The 21,658-nt window shown below is 40.3% G+C and overlaps 1 protein-coding gene across 1 annotated transcript in view; it reads left to right on the top strand.

Annotated features, from left to right (window-relative positions):
* The window catches only part of LOC126262556 (leucine--tRNA ligase, mitochondrial), a 125,856-nt gene that overhangs the window by 9,747 nt on the left and 94,451 nt on the right, over positions 1-21,658 (top strand). The window lies entirely within an intron of this gene.

Below are 21,658 nucleotides of genomic sequence, written 5' to 3'. Positions count from 1 at the left end.
TTTTAGATGGAGGTCAGAAAACGCATTTCACATCGTATTTCTGTAAAATACAACTGATCTTGTCGGAAGTGCTTCCTTCATAAGACTTAGGTGTCGACTCAATATTATCATCAATCACCTGATGTACAGTTGGTCGATAGTGCAACGCATGTTCAGTCTGTCTTTCAAAGACTATCAATACCTCTGACTTTGGTCATCTTTGGTGGCACTAGTGTGTGTGTGTGTGTGTGTGTGTGTGTGTGTGTGTGTGTGTTATCTTTGCTGAATTACTCCAAGAATGGAGATTTTTAATTTGCCTGTACATTGCCTTTGCCTTTCCATTGCAGTTTGTGCCTTGAAAATGGTGGGGTGTACTCCCGCCAAAATATCAGGGGTCGCTGCAAATATTACCTGGCTGTTGTACCCGTAAGTTCATTCTTCATTCTTGTATTTGGCTTTTATTGTTTTTAAGGTTTTTTTTTAAACTTTTTGAACACAATGCAATTACAAAACTTCAGAATGTACAATAGTTTTGGATACTGTGTGGTAAGAGTATGAACAGGTTTTTCTGAACTACCTGTTTGTGAAATTGATCATGCACAGACAATCTGATCACAAACCACTTTCAATGTATTTCAGTGTCTCTTTTTTTATTGTTCCTGCAAAGGAAACCTTTATTTGCTTAAACTGAATGGGTAAATCAGTTATGATCATTGGTATGAGAAAGATATCTGCAGCTCCTGGATCTATGAGGATAGAAGCTTCAATGACATTATTTCACATAGTTTTAATCTGCAAACAGATAGCATTACATAATTTTGTATGATTCATCAGATTGCAAAGTAGTATTCTAATAAGTTGATAAGCTAAAAAGACAACTTTCCTAAATACAGGTTTTCTGTTAAAACTGACTGTGAGGAAGAAAACAAAATAGCACATTGCCATGTATACCAATTTTGTTTAAAATTATGTATTGAAAGAAACAATTTGTTGATGGTTTAAATATCCTGTTGCGAGAAAAAACGAAGTGGCACATCTTCACAGCATAGCATTTTCTTTCTCACTGCCATTTTTAAAAGAAAACCTCTATGTTATTTTTAAAAAGATATATAGACTATGTCTGTCCAAATGTTTACTAGAGTATCATGTAAAAATTTGAAGTGAATTGATCAAGAACTTTTAAAGATCTTTGCTAACATCATTTCCGCTTTATAATTAGTATAGATTATTTTTTGCATTATATCTGGTAATGTAAAGTATTGATATTACAAAGTATTGTTGTTGTTATGAAGTATGATATGATGTAAGTTTTTGACCAACTTACTAACGACATGTTTGTGATATCACAGGTGAGGGGATTGTGCTATACACTAGCCTACTTATTATAAATGTTAATTGTAAGAAAGCAGGTGTTGACAGATACGAAAATTACCGAAGTATCAGTTTAATAAGTCACAGCTGCAAAACACTAACGCGAATTCTTTACAGACGAATGGAAAAACTGGTAGAAGCCGACCTCGGGGAAGATCAGATTCGATTCCGTAGAAATGTTGGAACACGTGAGGCAATACTGACCTTACGACTTATCTTAGAAGAAAGATTCAGGAAAGGCAAACCTACATTTCTAGCATTTGTAGACTTAGAGAAAGCTTTTGACAATGTTGACTGGAATACTCTCTTTCAAATTCTGAAGGTGGCAGGGGTAAAATACAGGGTGCAAAAGGCTATTTACAATTTGTACAGAAACCAGATGGCAGTTATAAGAGTCGAGGGGTATGAAAGGGAAGCAGTGGTTGGGAAGGGAGTGAGACAGGGTTGTAGCCTCTCCCCGATGTTATTCAATCTGTATATTGGGCATGCAGTAAAGGAAACAAAAGAAAAATTTGCTGTAGGTATTAAAATCCATGGAGAAGAAATAAAAACTTTGAGGTTTGCCGATGACATTGTAATTCTGTCAGAGACAGCAAAGGACTGGGAAGAACAGTTGAACGGAATGGACAGTGTCTTGAAAGGAGGATATAAGATGAACATCAACAAAAGCAAAACGAGGATAATGGAATGTAGTCGAATTAAGTCGGGTAATGCTGAGGGAATTCGATTAGGAAATGAGACACTTAAAGTGGTGAATGAGTTTTGCTATTTGGGGGGCATAATAACTGATGATGGTCGAAGTAGAGAGGATATAAAATGTAGACTGGCAATTGCAAGAAAGTGTTTCTGAAGAAGAGAAATTTGTTAACATCGAGTATAGATTTAAGTGTCAGGAAGTCGTTTCTGAAAGTATTTGTATGGAGTTTAGCCATGTATGGAAGTGAAACATGGATGATAAATAGTTTGGACAAGAAGAGAATAGAAGCTTTCGTATTGTGGTGCTACAGATGAATGCTGAAGATTATATGGGTAGATCACATAACTAATGAGGAGGTATTGAATAGAATTGGGGAGAAGAGGAGTTTGTGGCACAGCTTGACTAGAAGAAGGGATCGGTTGGTAAGACATGTTCTGAGGCATCAGGGGATCACAAATTTAGCATTGGAGGGCAGTGTGGAGGTTAAAAATGGTAGAGGGAGACCAAGAGAGGAATACACTAAGCAGATTCAGAAGGATGTAGGTTGCAGTAAGTACTGGGAGATGAAGAAGCTTGCACAGGATAGAGTAGCATGGAGAGTTGCATCAAACCAGTCTCAGGACTGAAGACCACAACAACAATTGTAATTCTATACATCAAGCACACTGCTTACCTGTCAACAAGCATTGGAGATGATGTGAAATTCATATGTTATTTTTAAGAAGCCCCCACACGATCCTTAATATTACACAGCATTCCATACTGTGCAATATTATTGACTGTCTATGGATAAAATCGGAGGTCATGCAATATATTGAACGATCTACTGAACTTAGATTTTTATTTCACAGAATGCTGAACCATATATTCCCTGGCTAATATTGTATATGTTTGTCACTCAGTCTCATATGATAAACTGTTTATTTTCTGCAATTTGTACTATAGCATATATTGAATTGTGAAGTGGCTTAAAAATTAGTGGAACACATGTTCATGTTAGAATTATTGGCAGTAAATAGGGTTTGTCAACCTTGTGGTGTGTAGAATCAAACAAGTATAGATTCAGTTAGTAAAGAAGTTCAATTCACTGTGGATGAATCATTGGAAAGAACTGAAAAAGGATTAAAAGTGTAATGACATGCAGAGCTTCTGCTACCAAGTTACTGGAGCCAACACTTTGGTAATTCAATGCCGTGAACTTTTTGCAAGAACAAGAAATCCCTTTTAATTCAGTAATTTCCATGAACATAAAACCATATGGATGAGAGGAAGCAGAGGATTGAGAGAGGTGTGATGTGGTTGTACTTAAGCAAAGCATTGTAAATAGTTTTATATCAATTTTATTTCTTATATTACTCTATACATTGGTATTTATACATTTTATCACCAAAGTAACAGCATGTACCCCATTACATACGTTATACCATATGGTTGTAATTAGACTGAAGGTGTTAGAAGTGCTTCATTGTGGGCTGTATACATCATAGTATGCTGAAACCTCATAGGTATGTTCATAAATCAGTGTGCTCATGAACTATGCTGAAAAAATTATAGTTCCACTTTCTGCTACCAGTCGAAAATATGGTGCTGTAAGCAATCAGAATGTGGTGTGGATGTAGGAAAAGCAGGACAACAGTCAGTCACATGATAACGGTGGTTCTGGCATGTTAATTAGGATATGATCAGTTGTTACGACATTTGTTTAATATGGTCTCCTAGCTCGGCAGTATTCAGCATCTGTAACACGACATGGTCGCCAGTTGCTTGCAACAGGTCTAGTGTAACCAGAGCAACATGGTGCCATATGTTGTGCTTCAACAGATATCATTAAAACCATAATTTATGTCGGGGGATCTGGTAGGGCGCACACGTCTTCAAATTGCCTAAGGGTGAATTGGTCATTACCAAAAGTTTCTCTAAGTAAATGTTTCACCTGGCAAGCGACATGTGTCGCCCAACCTCATATGAAAATAGTGGTTTGGTCACAATTGTGTCCTTGCAAAGCTGGAATCGTGTGTTTAACAGGGAGCAGATGTCACATGCAAATGTCACTGTACCCCCTGCTGGTTTGGGGGCTAGAACATGCCCAAGGTATTCCTGCCTGTCGTAAGAGTTACTGAAAGGAGCCTCCTACTTTTTGGCCTTAAGTATTATGGTCCCCTTTTAGGGTTGGATCTCCACCTTTCAAAATGCTACAGAAGTGTGGGCCATTTGGGGAAGGATGCCTTATGTGGTGCATTATATATCGGTTCTAAGCTGAGACCTTCTGCACAATTATTGTAATGGAAATGTAATTACACCTGTCATCCAGCCTTTTGGGCAAGGATGTCTTATGGGGTGCACCCACGATAATACTGGATCATTTTGCACCCAACTTCAAGCACAACATCTCTTGGGGGGGGGGGGGGGGGGGGTCATGTACCATCTTGTTTGTAGCCCCCTGGCAACACAGGGATTTCACTGTTGATGCCTGAGCTGCAAACTCCCAACAGACGCCAAGGAGTAGATGCCTGGGGCTTTGGGACTCCTGGCAACAGCCATCCTGCCAGGTGGCCATTGCTGTGGCTGGGTGGCACCCTTGGGGAGAGCTCCTGGTCGGAGTGCCGGAGTGGGCGGCACCAGGGTGCATGACTCACAGTAAAGCAGACCAAGTCATCTTTTGCTGGTAGCTGAATGGCCCCAGCAGTCTCTAAGAAAGGAAGGCTAGATTTCAGCACCAAAAAGTATGACTCCAAATAATTCCCCTCCCTAGCTACCAGGGCACATAGGGCTACAGAAACAAGAGAGCCATATTTGCCTCTATACTTAGTTTGCAGGAAAACCAACAGGGACTGCTTTCTGGCTACGAAGCCTCTATTTTTTGTTGAAAACCTAGAGGATAAGTTTGGGAAAGTGGTGGCACTGTCCGAAATGAGATATGCATCAGTTGTGATTAAGACAGCACCCACAGCTGGTGGTATTTCCATTTGTCACTCTCCATAAAAACCCAAACATGGTTCAGGGCATTATTTTTCATCAAGACCTCCTATTGCAGTCCGATGATGAGCTATGCACCAATTTAAAATGATGGGCTGTTCACTTGGTCCAGCACATCTATAGGGGACCAAAAGATAGGACTGCTACTGGTGCCACCATCTTGGCCTTTGGGGGTGATTTGTTACCTGAAAAAGCCAAGGTGATGGTATAGTGATGTCAAACCATACATCCCTCCCTCTATGTGGTGCTTCAAGTGCTGGAAATTCAGGCACATGTTTTTCCGGTGCCACATGCAGAGATTGCAGGCATACATCACATCTGAATACTTCATGTGCCCCTCTTCCAACCTGTGTCAACTGTGGAGAGCATCACTCCCCCTGCTCACCAGGCTGCATGGTTCTTCAAAAGGAGAGGAAAATTATGGAATACAAGGCCCTGGACAGGCTGACTTACCAAAAGGCTAAAAAGAAATACGACCAGTTGAACCCCATTTGATTGATATTGTCCTATGTTGCAGCTACAGTGATGTCGTCCTCACTGGCGACTGTAGACCCTTCATCTATGCCTCCTACAGTGGGCCCTCAGGGCTGCCCAACTACATCCCCTCCCCCTTGGTGGTTGGAGGCATTTCTTCTTCCATTGCTCCCGAAACAGCTTCTGTGGGGGCAGTGCTGCCCCTCCCCCCCCTAAATGTCGATAACATCGGTCCACACACACACACACCCCTCCCCCGCCAGAGAAGAAACAGTCTTTCCAACTCCTCTCGCATGGACGGGGTCCGTTGGGACTCTACATTCCAAGGTCTCCATCAATTCCAAAGTGGACACCAGCCAGTGGCTAAAGGGGCCACAAGCTGCTGGTCAAGGGACTTCACACTCTTCATCTGTTTCTGAATCCACTTCAGAGAAGCCCTCCCAGCGAGCCCATAAAGAGCAGTAAAAGAGCAAACAGATGAAGAAGAAGACTGTTAAGAAATGAGAGACTCTGGTGGTCCCCACCTACAGGTTCCGCGTGTGAGGATGAGGTGGAGATTCTAGCATCCCACAAGGACCTCAATCTCACCGACGCCTCAGAATTAATGGTAATGGATACAAGCACTCAACTGGTGACCACAGATGACCTGAGATGTAAACTGTCCCCTTGGTTCGAGAAAGCGTCATCCTCAAGTGGAAATGTGGTGGTTTTTTCCCCCACCTAGCTGAGCATTACAACTCTTGAGCATTACACCTGATTTCTGGGCTGCCCTTCAGGAAACCTGTTTCCAGCAATGCAGAGTGCCACTCTTTGTGGCTATTGGAGGTGTTACAAAAATCACAGTGACTGTCAGGTGGAGTATGTGTATATGTCCTTGACCTCTGTCTGGAGTGTACCTGTGTCCCTTCATACAACTTTAGAAACGGTGGCTGTCGGGGTGAGGACAGCACGGTAAATTGCTATTTGCAACGTCTACCCACCTCCAGATGGTAAAGTACCACAAAATGTATTGGCTTTACTAATTTCTCAAATCCCACCACCTTTTCTACTTTTAGGCGATTTCAACATCTATAACTCTTTTTGGGGTAGAACCGAGATTACTGGCCATGGTAAAAATGTCAAGAATCCACTAACTCAACCCAACCTTTGCCTCCTAAATACAGGTGCCCATATTCATTTCAGTGTTGCACAGGGCACATATTCGACCATCTCAGTTTGCAGTCCTAGCCTTCTACCATTTATACACTGGAGAGCTCATGACGACTTGCATGGCAGTGACCACCTTCTGCCCTTCCTTTCCCACTTGTGGCCACTTTTTGCTCTTCCTTTCCCTCTTCCGGTGTGTCTCACCTGGATGCTTGCCCAGGTGAGCTCTTACCAGGGCTAACTGGGATGCTTTTGCCTCTGCCACCGCTATTGGATCTCTGTTTCATGCCAACACTGATGTGGTGATCCAAAATGTAACTACAATTATTTTTTCTGCAGCTGAATTGGCAATCCCTTGTTCTTCAGGTTGCCGCCGGCAGAAGACAGTGCCTTGGTGGTCACTGGAAATCACTGTGTCTATTAAAGATCGTAGGTGGTCACTCCAGTGTCATAATCGGCACGCATCGATGGAGCACCTCATTGCCTTCAAACAGCACTGTGCCTGGGTCTGTCAACTAATTAAAACACAGAAGCAGGAATGTGGGGGAAATGGTACATCTCCACCACTGGAACACAAACATCTCCTTCGCATGTTTGGACTAAGACCAGACGACTTTACAGATATCAGAACCCTGGAGGTATATCTGGGATTTCCACACATGGAGCTGTATATACCAACCAGAGCATTTTGCTGAGCATTATGCTTGAACCTCTGCATCTGAGAATTACCAACCTGCCTTTGTTCCCTAAAACAGCAGGTGGAATGACAACACCTGTCTTCTGCTATGCCACCCTCAGTCATATAATGTTCCATTCAGTGATTGGGAATTTCTTAGTGCCCTTGCACCTAATCCCGATACAACCTCTGGGCCAGACTGCATCCATCACCAAATGATTAAGCAGATTACCAATGCCACATCCTTGTCATCTTCAACTGCATCTGAAATGACAGCAGTTGTGTGCAAGTCGCTCGAACATATTGTGAGCTGGCATTGGGGTGGCTCAGCTCCTTGAGTGTCGAGCCTTCTGGCTCTGTCCAAGAGCAGTTGTTGCCATGAACACTCCACCATTCAGAACTTGGTATACCTGGAGTCTGCGATCTGAGTTACCTGGAGTCTGCGATCTGAGTGGCCTTTTCTTGCCGTCATCAACTTATTGACATCTTTTCTGACCTGATGAATGCCTATGACACCACTTGGTGACACCACATCGTCATTACATTACACGAGTGCAGTCTATGGGGCCCACCTCCACACCTCCAGAGTTCGAGTCAGTGCTTCACACAGTTCCCACCATATCCAAGACAATGGCGTCTCACAGGATTTTGTACTGAGCATCCCTCTCCTTTTATTGGCCATTAATGGTCTTGCAGAAGCTGTGGGGTCCTCAGTAGCAAACTCCTTATATGCTGACAACTTTTGCATTTCCTTTTGCTCATCTACTACAGGTGTGGCTGAATGTCAACTGCAAGGAACCATATGGAAGGTTCAATCATGGACCGTCACCCATGGCTTTCAGTTTACAGATGCCAAGACTTGGGTCATGCACTTCTTTTGCCATTGTACAGTTCACCTGCACCTACAAATTTATCTTGATGACTCTCTCCTTACTGTAGTGGACTCTTAATGCTTTTTAGGACTGGTTTTCAAAACCTGCTTAACTTGGCATCCCCATCTTCATCTCTTAAGCAAAAGTGCTGGCAGCATCTTAACATTCTTCATTGTCTGAGTTACACCGACTGGGTTGCAGATTGCCCTACACTGTTGCAGCTGTACAAAGCCCCTGAACAGTCCCATCCTGGCTATGGGGGCATGGCATATGGTTCAGCATCACCCTCAGCATTGCAGATGGTGGACCATATACACCAGGAGTTTTCCAAAAGAGACCTGTGAACAGCCTGCTCATGGAATCTGCAGTTCCTCCATTGCAAATCCTATGACAACAATTGCTTGCCAGTTATACTGCACACATTCACAGCTTTCCTAAACATCCAAATCACTGTCTCCTTTTCTCTAACATGGCAATCCATCTCCCACAGTGGTGATCCAGATCGGGGACTCCAATAGGCTATTTTCCTATTTTAAAAATATGGTTCGGATTGTTGTTATCTTGATTAATAACAACATATAAATAGCATTTATGGTAAATATTCTCACAAAATAACTGTTATTTTTATTTAATTAAAGCTTAAAAATCATTAAGCATCAGAATCTGGTCACATGATTAAAAATGCTCTGTTATTGGCTGATGCTCTGGTAACATCACAGGCTAGGAGAAATATGAAGCTATATGTGTGTGAAGCAGCGTTAGCCGAATTTGCGAGCTTAATACGTACTTTTGGAATTGCAACTTTTGAGTAATGAAAGGAATTTTGTGAACGCTGATATATAGCTTTAAATTAGTCTTAGTTTGGACAACAGAGGATAAATGCATTTACTTTGCAAACAAACAATTCACTTTTTGGGAAGCTTTGCTAGTAGTGGAGATACGACATGTCCAGAGCACAAAGAGGTGTGGGACGATGAGATTATATGGAGAGATATAAAGCATGTACAGTGTGCAGGTAGAAGTAGAAGTTTATTGTCTCATTACATACAATTTCAAGCCACTGACTTAAAAGTACAGGAGACTCGTCAAAACACAAAAACTGGTTTACAATTTTCCCTATAATACCAGTTATATAACATACAGTACTGAATAATTACTTAATTAAGCAGTTAATAATTTTTCTTCAAAAGTAACAAACTTTTAAGATTATCAGTCCTAAGTATTTGCTCTCTCGTGCTCAAATTTTCAGGTTGTCATTTATGAATTCTTCTACTGAATAGTAACATTCCTGCACTAGTTTCTCATATATGGATTTTTTCAGTGTTTCTAAATTTATGCTGAGCAGTTCTCTTCCTTTCACTTTGTTGTAAATTTTCATACCCATATAATATGGAGTTTGAGCATTAAGTTTTAAACAGTGGGTGGGTAGCATAAAATTATTTTCATTTCTGGTGTTGTAATCATGTTGAAAATGATTTGCTTCAAATAAATCAGGGTTATTGTGTACAAAGATAATCAGCTCATATATGTATAGTGAGGGAACACTTAGTATACTCAGATTTTTTAGTAGTGGGTGACATGATTTTCTTCGCGCTACATTGTACATATTTCTAATGATGGCTTTCTGAAGTTTTAGTATTCGACACATATGGTTTGAGGTACCCCAAAATACAATTCCATTCCTTATTACTGACTCAAAGTAGCTGTGATATACTACTTTTCTTATGCCCATACTGGTAGCATTGTACAATATTTTCATCAATTATGCTAGGCTATTTAATGTATTTGCAGGGTACTGTATGTGTGACCCCCATGATTGATTTTTATCTAGTTGCATTCCTAGGAATTTCACACAGCTAGCTTCCTGCAAATCCTGGTTTCTGTGACTGATCTGAATATCATTAATTTTGCTTGTTTTGTTTTAAATTGCATTAACTGAGTCTTTTCCGTGTTTAATTTTAACCTATTTAAATCAAACCAGGTATCTAAGTTTTCTAGAGTATTTAATACAGTTTGTGGAATTTGATCTGTAATGTTACTTTCAATGATTAAAGATGTGTCATCTGCAAATAAAACTGAGTGTCACTCAATATTAAGTGGCAGATCATTTACGTACAACAAAAACAGAATGGGACCTAAAGACAGAACCTTGGGGTACTCCTTGTGAAGTGGTTTTCCATTCTGAAGTATAAGTTCCTCTCTCTGATGTTATAAGCACTCTTTGTCTTTGGTTGGTTAGATAGGATTTAAAGCATTCTAATACTGTGCCCCTAATTCCATACTTTTCCAGTTTACAAAGTAGCAAGGACTGATTCACACTATCAAAGGCCTTTGATAGGTTACAAAAAATTCCTGTGGCATGGAGTGAGTTGTCTAGAGATGAGCTAATTTTATCAACAAAATTATTTATAGCAGATATTGTGGCTTTGCCTTTTTGAAATCTATACTGATTTTTTGAAATTATTTTAAATTTTTCTATGAAATTTTGAATTTGTATGGTGACTACCTTCTCAAATATTTTTGACAGTGATGGAAGAAAAGAGACTGGATGATAGTTTCCCATATGTTCTTTTGTGCCTTTTCTGAATAGGGGCTTAACTACTGCGTACTTCAGTGTTCCTGGAAAATAACCTTCTTGAAGGGACTGGTTAACTATTGTAGTTAGTGGCTGCGCAATTATTTTAGAGACTGTTTTAACACTTTTGTTGGTATCCCATCCCATCCCATCCTGCTGATGTTTTACTTTTTAGTGACAGTATCACATTTTCTGTATCTTTTACTGTAGTTTTTGTAAAGGTACTGAAAAATTCACCGTCAAGTTGCTCACCGTTGAAGAAGTTTACTGTGTCTGGGTACTCTGCTACATTGACATTAGATTTGTTTACATTTATAAAGAATTCATTAAACAATTCAGAAATTTGAGCAGGATTTACAATAGTTTTATACTCTTATCTTGATTTCCGAAATATCGTGGCCTCTACCTGTGGCACCTGTTTCAGCTTTGATCACTGACCATAACACCTTTGATTTGGTTTCACTATCCAATATAAATCTATTATTTGCCAGTTCTTTGGCTGCCTTTACAACGTTTTTAAAAAATATTTTTGTAATCTTTTACATCGGTAACAAAATCAGGACTTTTATTATGTTTTAGTTCCCTATGTAGCTGCCTTTTTCTTGACACAAACGTAAGGGCTGTGATGTTAATGAATGTAAACTAACTTTAGCATCTGAAGCAGACTTACTTCATCTTTATGTAAGATGATGTAACTGCAAAAGTTTAAGCAGTAAGGATCCTAGCTGGACAGTATGAAGATAAAAACATTGTTTCTAATAAAGTGAAAAGTGTGTGGTCACACTAACTAGAAAATCTCTTCTTGGACATGTACTGTGAACAGCATTGAATGCAAATGTAAGTGCATGTAAACAGCAAGGAACACACAATAATAATCTAATTCTGATCAGTGTGGTGAAGTTTTATAATTGTGATTTGGTTTTCACATGGGAAGGCAGTAGAGTCATTCTACAAATAAGTTAAAAAATGTTCTTTCACATTAGATTCGAACCAGCGATCTTTGGACATCGTGTTATAAAATTCGACTGTCTACCGCTGTAACAAATGAACTACTGAATAATTGAGATGTAGCTGGGTAAAACGATAGTTTTCACTAGTTGTTTAATGTCATTGAACGACGCAGTCCTTCATTGTAACAGTAGGAGAACGTGTCTCAGAGGTAAATTAATGTTAATTCACAGTGCTACACATTTTTAGTTAAGTTAGTGAACTTGTGCATTGACATGGTGACAATTTGGTGGTAGAGTGCAACCACATCTTGCACATTTTATTCTCTGGAACACTCAAAAACAACTTTTTAGGAGTTTTTGTAAATGTGTACACTGTGCACAATTTGTAAGCACCAAAACAAGACATCACTGTGAATTAGCATTATGACAGTAGGAGCACCGAGTTAACTATTGACATCACTGGCATCACTTGACTTGGATGGAGCATTTTAGTGGACTTTCAAATTATATGAATTTCATGTCCATTTTTATAAAATAATACTGAATTTCAAGAGGGAAAAAGCAAGTTAGGAGCATAACATGACACAATTAATCGTTGAAGACCATTTCCAGGAAGCAGTAAATACCCTACTGCAGTGCGTATCTGGTCCCTTCTCATTGAAGCTAAGTCTTTCCCTCTACCACCTCTTCTCCAGGTTCACTAACGTACACCTCCATGGTGTGTACCTCAACTACAGCTTCATCTAGACCTATTACAAGGCTCAAAAGACTTGGTTCATCCTGATGCCCTCTGCCACAAATTTTTCTCTATTCTTGGTGCATTTCAGGGATCAGAAATAGCGTACACTGATGGCTTGATGGTAGATGGTTAGGCTGGCTTCTCTTGTGCTCAAGCTGGACATAACTGAACAGTGCTCCTTACCAGATGGCTGCACTATTTTCATTGTAGGGTTGTAGCCTTTTCTCACGCTCTTGAGCATATCCGCTCCTGTACCGGTAAGTCTTTCCTCACCTGTAGTGGCTCCTTAAGCAACCTGCAAGCTTTCAACCACTGCTACCTTCACCATCCTTTGATAATGACTATCCAGGGATCTGTTTATGACCTCGAACAATGTGGATGTTCGGTGACCTTCATCTGGACCCAAGGACATGTCGGAATCCCGAGAAATAAACTTGCTGACAGACTGGCAAAGCAGGCTACCAATAAACCAACTCTGGTGATTGGCGCAACCAGAAACTGATCTCTGTTTGGTATTATGGCATAAAGTTTTCAGGATCTGGAATACCAAATGCCACACACCTAAACTATGCCAATAAATTACTTGCTATAAGGGAGATAACAAATGTGTGGAGGTCATCTATGTGAACCACTAGCAGGGACTCCGTAGTCCTTTGCCGGCTCCGCATCGGTCCTGCTTGGCTGACACACAAGTAATCTCCACCCCAGTGTTTCTGCAGTTTCTTGATTGGCAATAGTCCACATCTTGTTGGACTGTCCCAATCTCGCCATCCTGAAGTGGATTTTTAACCTTCCTATCACACTGCCCGAGGTGTTAGGTGGCAATGCCTCAACGGCTGATCTAGTTTTAAGTTTTATTTGAGGGGTGGGAGGCGGTTATCACTCAATCTAAGGATGGGTGCCTCACGCTGCCACCCGAGCCCTCGCCCTACCTACATTTTACCACTTCTTGCTCGCTCTGGCACTGTCTGTTCAATGTGGTGTTAATGTTTTCACTGTCTTTGTTTTGTTTTTAGTCTGGAGATTTTAGTGTGTTGCAGAGCTGCTGGCTCAGCCTTTTCTATTCTTGTGATGAACCAGCCCAGGCCATCTGCTGTATTGTTTTAACACCTTTTACTGCATTTTTCCTATTAGTTAATATTTTCTGTTTTGGCTTTTTACTTTCGTTTTCCATTTCAGTGTTGTTACACACAAAGTTCTACACATTGTGTTTCTTCCTGGGACCTAGCGAGGTGGCGTAGTGGGTAGCACACTGGACTCGCATTTGGGAGGACAATGTTCAAACCCACGTCCAGCCATCCTGATTTAGGTTTTCGATGATTTCCTTAAAATTGCATCTACATCTACATCCATACTCCGCAAGCCACCTGACGGTGTGTGGCGGAGGGTACCCTGAGTACCTCTATCGGTTCTCCCTTCTATTCCAGTCTCGTATTGTTCGTGGAAAGAAGGATTGTCTGTATGCTTCTGTGTGGGCTCTAATCTCTCTGATTTTATCCTCATGGTCTCTTCGCGAGATATACGTAGGAGGGAGCAGTATACTGCTGCATAATTTGAGGCATGTGTTGCACAGCTGGTTATAGCTACAGCTACAACAACAACATCATCATCAACAATAACAACAACAACAACAACAACTGCCATGAGAATGGGCTGTCTCCCTCTCCTGGCTGCACCACCTAGTTCACCTGTTTCTTCAAATTTCTTGATCATATTCTTTAGCCCATTTAGTGACATGGAGCAGCTCTTTTTGTTGGTGATATTCCTGCAGTGCAGCACTGTTGTTGCTGCCTTTCTGATAAAACAACTTTACCAGCAGTGCACAGGGTTTTTTTCTCAATAGCCATGGCATTTTGTACAGAAAACTTCAACTTTCTTAACCCTTTACACCAACAGTAACCTCAAAAAAGAAATTGACGTGTGTCACCAGAGAGCAAACAACATTCTGAAAGCAAACCATGGAACATTTCACTTACTGACTGCTTACAGCACCATATTTTCATCTTGTGGCAGAAAGCAGACCTTTCTTTCTCAGCATACTCTGTGAGTGCGCTGATTAATGAACATACCTACAGTGTTTCAGTGTCCTGCAATCTACAGAACCCACATTGCACCATTCAGAGCACTGTCAGTTTAATTATATCCACCCAGTATGTATTACATGAAATTTGTTTGCCTTGGAACCTGGTGTTCAAAATTGAAGGAAGAAAAAAAAAGTGTCCTTCACTGATTTTGCATGTCAGGAATGAGTGCTTCACTGTCCTGCTTCTCCTGATTCTGCCACCAAGTTCCTCATGTGACAAGACCAGACTCCACATATTCCATATTTATAGATTCATTAGCCATTTATATGTGTTCTTGATTTTCCTGAGAAAATAGAACAAATGGTAACAGACTAATACTACAATTTGGACTTCATTGGAAGACACATTCACAGGTCTTTGAAGTATACTAATTCGTAAGACCAATATTCCAAATGCACTCTCTTCAATACAGCGTGCTTGATGTAGTCGATAATTAAAATTTTGCTGTTGTATTTATAATCTAATTTGGTTGAAAGGATTCAGGAAATTGTCAGTGGCAAAGTATGGTCATCCATAAAAATGAATGAAAGATTCTTGTCACTATTTGGCAATATACAGGGTGACAGTTATTGAACTGTATGAAATAAAATCATCATAACTTCTGAACAGTTTACGTTAGGACGTTAAGACTGCATGGTTGGCCACAGGGCATGATGGAAATTATTATGCGCATGCGCCTTAGTGACAAAAACTGATTTCATTTGGATGGGTTTGTCAGTAAGGAAAACTGGCGCATTTTGGGGACTGAGAACCCACATTTCACGATCGAGAAGTCTCTTCACCCTCAATGGATGACTGTGGTGTGCAGTGTCCACTAACAGAATAATCGGTACAATATTCTGTGATGGTACGGTAACTACTGAAACCTACGTGAAGGTTTTGGAAGATAATTTCGTCCCCCTTATACAAAGTGACCCTGATTTCGACAGGATGATGATCATGCAAGACAGAGCTCGAACCCATTGAAGCAGGAGAGTGTTTGATGTCATGGAGAAGCACTTTGGGGATCACATTCTGGCTCTGGAGTATACAGAGGCCATTGGCATGGGCTTCGATTGGCCACCATATTCTCCAGAACTGAACACATGCGACTCCTTTTTGTGGGGCTATATTAAAGACAAGGTGTACAGCAATAACTCAGAACCATTGCTGAGCTGAAAACGGCCATTCAGGAGGTCATTTACAGTGTCAATGTTCAGACACTTCAGCGAGTCATGCAGATTTTCACTATTCTTCTGCGCCGCATCATCGCCAATGGTGGCAGGCATATCGAACATGTCATAACAAAAATTCGAATATCCATAGTGACATTTACATGTTGAATAAAGTGTGTGTATGCCTTAGTTTGTAACTAACTTACTTTTTTTCAGGTAGTTCAATAATTGTCACCCTTTACATTGTGCGGGGATTTTTTATTGCATTGTCAAGTAATGATTTTCAGAAATCAGTGTAGCTCAAAACACCTCTGTTTGAAATTCTGCTGTTAATGCAAGCATCAACCATTATAAATTCACAGTTAGTGTACAACAGCCATTAGTACTATGCTGAAAAACTTCTTATAGTTATAATAACAGTAATCAGTCTGAAGTGATCTTTTCATGGAAAATTCTTCCCACCCAGTGCTCCCAAATGGTTTGGAAAACTCCATTGATAATGAAAGCCATGGGCAACAACTTCTCATTTTCCTTCTCTTTCTGCAATGTGCAATAGATGACAGAAAATCCCATTATTAGGCAATAGAGCAGAAACTATTACACTAATGCTTGTACGTTATTTTTTTATGGTGTGGAAATCAGGGGTACCCACAAGAGGGGGGGAGGGGGGGGGGCAGTTGTCCCTAGTGAGAATCCATTTAGTTTACTATTATGAACAAGGATCTGTAGCTGTAGGCCCCAGCTTTCATCTAGATAAGATACCTTTAAAGTTATAGGTAAATGAAGTGAAGATACTGATAAAATGTAAAATTGATATAAAATATGTATAAAGTGACCTTTACAATGAACTAGAGCAATTAAAAAGCTGTAGGAGCTTGGAACTGGAACTACAAAAAGGATAATTAATTTAAAATTGCTATGCTTTTCATAATTAAAGTCACTCTTTTAAGATTTATGAAAATTGTTATATAACCAGTGTAGAGTCATTGCAGTGTGTGTCAGTCAGCATGCAGATGTTTTCGAAAATAAGAGAATGTCTCTAGTCAGACAACAAGTGCTTGTGAGCAAGAAAATCTTTCAACATTTGCTGGAACAACTGGAGCGTGCACTTTGATATTTTCTTTTAGTTTCAAAAAAGAATCTAAAATATGGACACACAAATGTTGATATTTCCCAAACGTACATTACGTTTTGTACAATATCAATACAAATTATCAATATTTTTGTTTCAATACCCATACCTGGTGCAAGGTAGCAACAGTAAGTGACATGACACTCATAATAAGCAGATGAACCATCAACTTACACTGATGTGCAAAACTTAAGAACAAAAGTAACTTTTGGACAATGTGTCAGTGCCAGATATCATAGCTCAATGAAACTTGACAACACATAGAAAGAACTGTTGCAGTTAGTACAGTTGGTAACAAATAAACATGCAATGGGATGAACAGAAAACACACTTTTTTCAAAGTCAGTAATTGTACTGAAGTCACCTAGATTGATATGCTCCCCTGTACATTACAAAAGATGGAACATGTTTCGTAGTAAGGTATTTCAGCACCAAAGATGGCAATTCATGGTCTGCTACGTACTCCCGTGCTGGCCACAAGGTTGTCAAGTAGTTCTTCTGGTAGGGCATTCTATTCCTCCACCAGCATGACTAACAACTTCCGAAAAAGCCACTGACTTCAGCATCAAATATTGCCATGATTAGCGTAAATGTATTTGAAATATAAACTTTTCAGTTAGGTCCTCATCTAATTAGGCTCAAATTTCACCCAAGACCTACTTACACAAGAAATACAGTACTGCCTCATTATGTTACATGTTACTGTTTGTCCACTAGTACCTGCTGAAGGACACTCAAATGCACACTTTATGGCTACAATGTTCCAGCGCTGCAGCTTGACTGGACTGAGGGTTTTTGTAAAGTTGAGTGAGTGAGGGGAGAAAAGAGGCGAGTGATGGGAGGGAGGGTTGAAAAATGGTGGTGATGGCAGTGAGTAGGAATGTGGCACTGGTGAGATTGTTATGGCTTTATGCAGGGTGAGTTGTGCATAGTGCACAGCGACATGTAGGACTAGATTGGAGGGGAAAGACAAAATAGAGACTGTGAGGGAGAGAAGGTGGGTACAGGATGAGTGAAGTTAGGGTCCTGGGGCTTCTTTGCAGCTGGTTCCCAGGGATGGCCAGATGATTAGCATGTATCTGTCTACTGACTAGATTTTGGGGATAATGCCTTTTTGTGAGACCTTCAGCATACTGGGCAAAGGATTGCTTTGCATTGCAAATGTACTGTCCATGGGTGGCCTGCCTATATTGGAGTGAGGTTTTTGGTGTGAAATGGATGGCAACTATCAACGTACAGGTACTGTGGGTGGTTAGATGGCTTCAGATGGACCATCTGAGAGGTGGAGTTCAATGTCCAGGAAGGTGGCTGATGTCCAAGTAAAGCAAATCGGAGAGAAGGTGTTGAAGTTGTGGAGGAATGAGGAGAGGGTGTCTTGGCCCCATAGACTGGTGGATGACATTTGGAAGCCCTGTTATGTTGTTAATGGATGATACTGTAGTATATAGTGAATCACAGAGCCAGAAAATTGTAGCAGAGTGCAGGAATGCCTGTAGTGGAGTGACACTTCGTGTTAGGACTGACAGTTGACTCTTAACGTATCAAACATTATTATTTATCGCTGTAAACATGTAGGAGTGGGTGCCTGGGGCACCCTAAAGTGATTCGTATACATAATATTACTTGAAAAGTAATCCATTCGAAGAATCGTAAGGAAATATAGTTCAGAAAATAAAGAAATGGTATACAAAACAATCGTTTGACCAATTTTTGAGTATTTTTCACCACTCTGGGAACCATACCAGGAATGATTAATAGGGGAGACAGAGGAAATTCAAAGAAGAGTAACATGTTTTGTCACATGTTTGTTTAGAAACCACATGAATTTTGAATAGAACAGGAACGAGATATGATAGTGGTTCCTAAAGTACACACTGCCACACATTGTAAAGTGGCTCGGAGGATATAGATATAGTTGCAATGATGATGTGTAATCAGGGTAATTAGTATGAGAGTCATTGTATAAAATTGACATTTAGGACTTGTTGATATTTGTTAGTCAGATCTACCAGTTTGTAACTAACTACTACTTCTATTGCTCCTGCCTGGGTTTTAGAAAAACTTTCTTTTCAGCATATATTTATTTTCTATGTCAGCAAATGGTAAGTAGGCTGTCATTCCAGTCAATTCATATTCCATATGTTTGGACCCATATATATCTCACATAGTGTTATTAGTGAGTTTAATTATACACGGATGAATCAAAATGTTACAACCATCTGCTTAACTATGTGTTGGTTCACTTTTGGAATGTAGTTCTGCAACAATTCTGTTGGCATGCATTCAGCAAGTTCGTGATAGGTTTCCAGAGGTATGGCATCACACGTCTAAGAACAAGTCGCGTAACTCCCATAATTTACAGGCCTGTGATTGTGAACATGGAGCTGCTCCCTGATAGCAACCTCAGTGAGTTCCACTGGATCCGTATCTTGCAAATTTGGTGGCAAAGACATCACTGTTAATGCACTGTTGTGTTCCTCAAACTGCTGTAGCATGATTCTAACCATGTGCCATGGATAGTTATTTTGCTGAAAGATGCCATTACCCTTGGGAAAGACGTCAAGCATAAAGGGATGCCAGTGGTTTGTAATAATTTTCATATAATCCACAGCTGTCATGGTACCTTAGATTACTATTGCATCTCATGAAAGCCCAGGTGAGGTAAAGTATTGTCATGTTGTACAGCAGGAATGGCTGGAAGACCTCAAAGGGTGGGTTCCGCTGCTTAATTAGAAAGGTTTTTCCTATCCTTCGTACCCACAGGCACCTTTCCTTCATGAAATATGAGACCTGTATGTGTAAGTCTATCTGTTAAGTGTAGATGACTGTGTGTGTGTGTGTGTGTGTGTGTGTGTAGTGTTTATGTTGGAGATGAGAGAAGGGAGAGGGTGAAACCTGGTGCCGATAGATAGCCTACTCCTATTGAAGAGCACCAAGGGATGGATCACCATCAACATTGTTGTATGCCCTCATTTCTTGAGAGGCTGTGAAGAGGTTTGGAATTTAATCCAAGACACTGGTGCAAAGACTGGCAATAATGGACTTTGCACCATCGCACCTCTTGTTTGCTCTGTCATAAAGGCCCAGGTGAATGTCCCCTATAGCATAGTACTGCCCCCACCCCCGACCTGGCTTGCATCTACGGCATGGTGCATGTTTCAAGCAGTCATTTGCCCAGGTTAAGGTGTATCCAGGACATGACTATCAACCTGCAAATGAGAAAATATTTCGTCGTCATTCACCTGCATAGAGAGGAAATGTTCACCATAATAAAATAAATCAGAGCTTACACGGAAATATTAAATGTTCGTTTTTCCCATGTGGTGCTTGAGAGTGGAACAATAGAGAAAGAGTGTGATAGTGGTTCAATGAGCCTCTTCCAGGCACTTAAGTGTACAATGCAGAGCAGTCATGTAGATTTAGACCTTGTGTAACAAAAAACTTGGTTCATCCGTCTAGGTGACATGTTTCCATTTATCCGCTGTCCAGTCTCAATAATCGGATGTCTATTGCAACCACAGCTGACGATGTCATTTGGTCACCATGGAAACATGTAAGTGTTGTCTGTTGTGAAGCCCTTTTGTCAGCAATGTGTGATGAACAATGTGCTGCAAGACACTTTTCCTTGCACCATCATTGTAATCTGTCCTCAGATCTGCTGCAGATTGATGCCTATCCTGTTATACAGGGCAAGCAAGTGTTTGACCTCCTATTTTATGGTGAGGCATGGACATCCAACACAGTGTTGCCTGCTCTTGATTTCATTGTCCTTCAACCATTTTCTATTGGTTCTCACAACAGTAGCACCCAAACAGCTGATCAGCTTTGGTATTTCCAAGATGCTCTTTCAGATGTGGCAGTGCTTAGCAATCTTTCCTTTGTCAAAGTAGGTTAGTCAGTGGATTGCCCCACTTGTGGTGCAAATAATTGTTCTCTGCTCCACTTGTGTACTTTCCTTTCCATGTCGTACTTTTAATGTCAACAGGCAGCACCGCATCTCTTGATGGTAGTGGTCGCAATCTTTTGGCTCAACAATGTATTTTTCCGTATTTGTGTATAGATATATATTGTATATTATTTATGTATTATATCTTGTATTTAAATATCACATTCTTATACTAGCAAGCTTTTCTTAGAGCACACCTTTGAATGATGTAATGAAATACCAGTAAAGGAACAATGAGCTAGCTTACTCTGAGCAACCCTTCTTGAGAAATGGCCATTGTACAAGCTTGTGAATCATCATGGAGAAACTGCAGTCAAGGACAAGCTGAAATTTAAGTCTTTGTGTATTTCTCCAAACAGTGGATTACATTAGAGTGGACAGACTGTTCATTCTATAAGCTCATAGTTAGGTGTTCCCCATATTAGGAAAACAAAAAATACATAATACATATTTATAGAGCAATTGATATGCTAATGTACTTTTTCCTTTTATATTGCACCAAAGCAAGGAAAGCATTGTCAGAAACAAAAATAATTCATGAGGTTTACTCATGCAGATTGCATTAATGCACTGCATCTGTGCGGAAGTTAGCATGGCATTCATGTTACTTGATATGGTTAAAAATAAGTTCATCTATTGGTTCTGCTACTGGATTCATTGATGGAGTGGGAGTTGGCCATTAATAAATTCATTAGGCTCCACTTAAATTCTACTTTAGTAGCAGCCAAACTTTTTATGGATGCTGGCAAGCTATTGAAAATGTATTTCCCTGATTAATGGGCAATTCTCTGGAGTGAGCAATTGGAACTCTTTAATGAAGATCATTCTTTTTCCGGGTATTGAACTTGTGAACTGAGGTATTGATTTCTCACATATGACAAATTTCA

This window comes from Schistocerca nitens, chromosome 6, assembly GCF_023898315.1.
Source record: "Schistocerca nitens isolate TAMUIC-IGC-003100 chromosome 6, iqSchNite1.1, whole genome shotgun sequence".
NCBI classification, from domain to species: domain Eukaryota; kingdom Metazoa; phylum Arthropoda; class Insecta; order Orthoptera; family Acrididae; genus Schistocerca; species Schistocerca nitens.
Note: the sequence above shows the minus strand (reverse complement) of the source record. Positions and strands in the feature narration are given on the sequence as shown.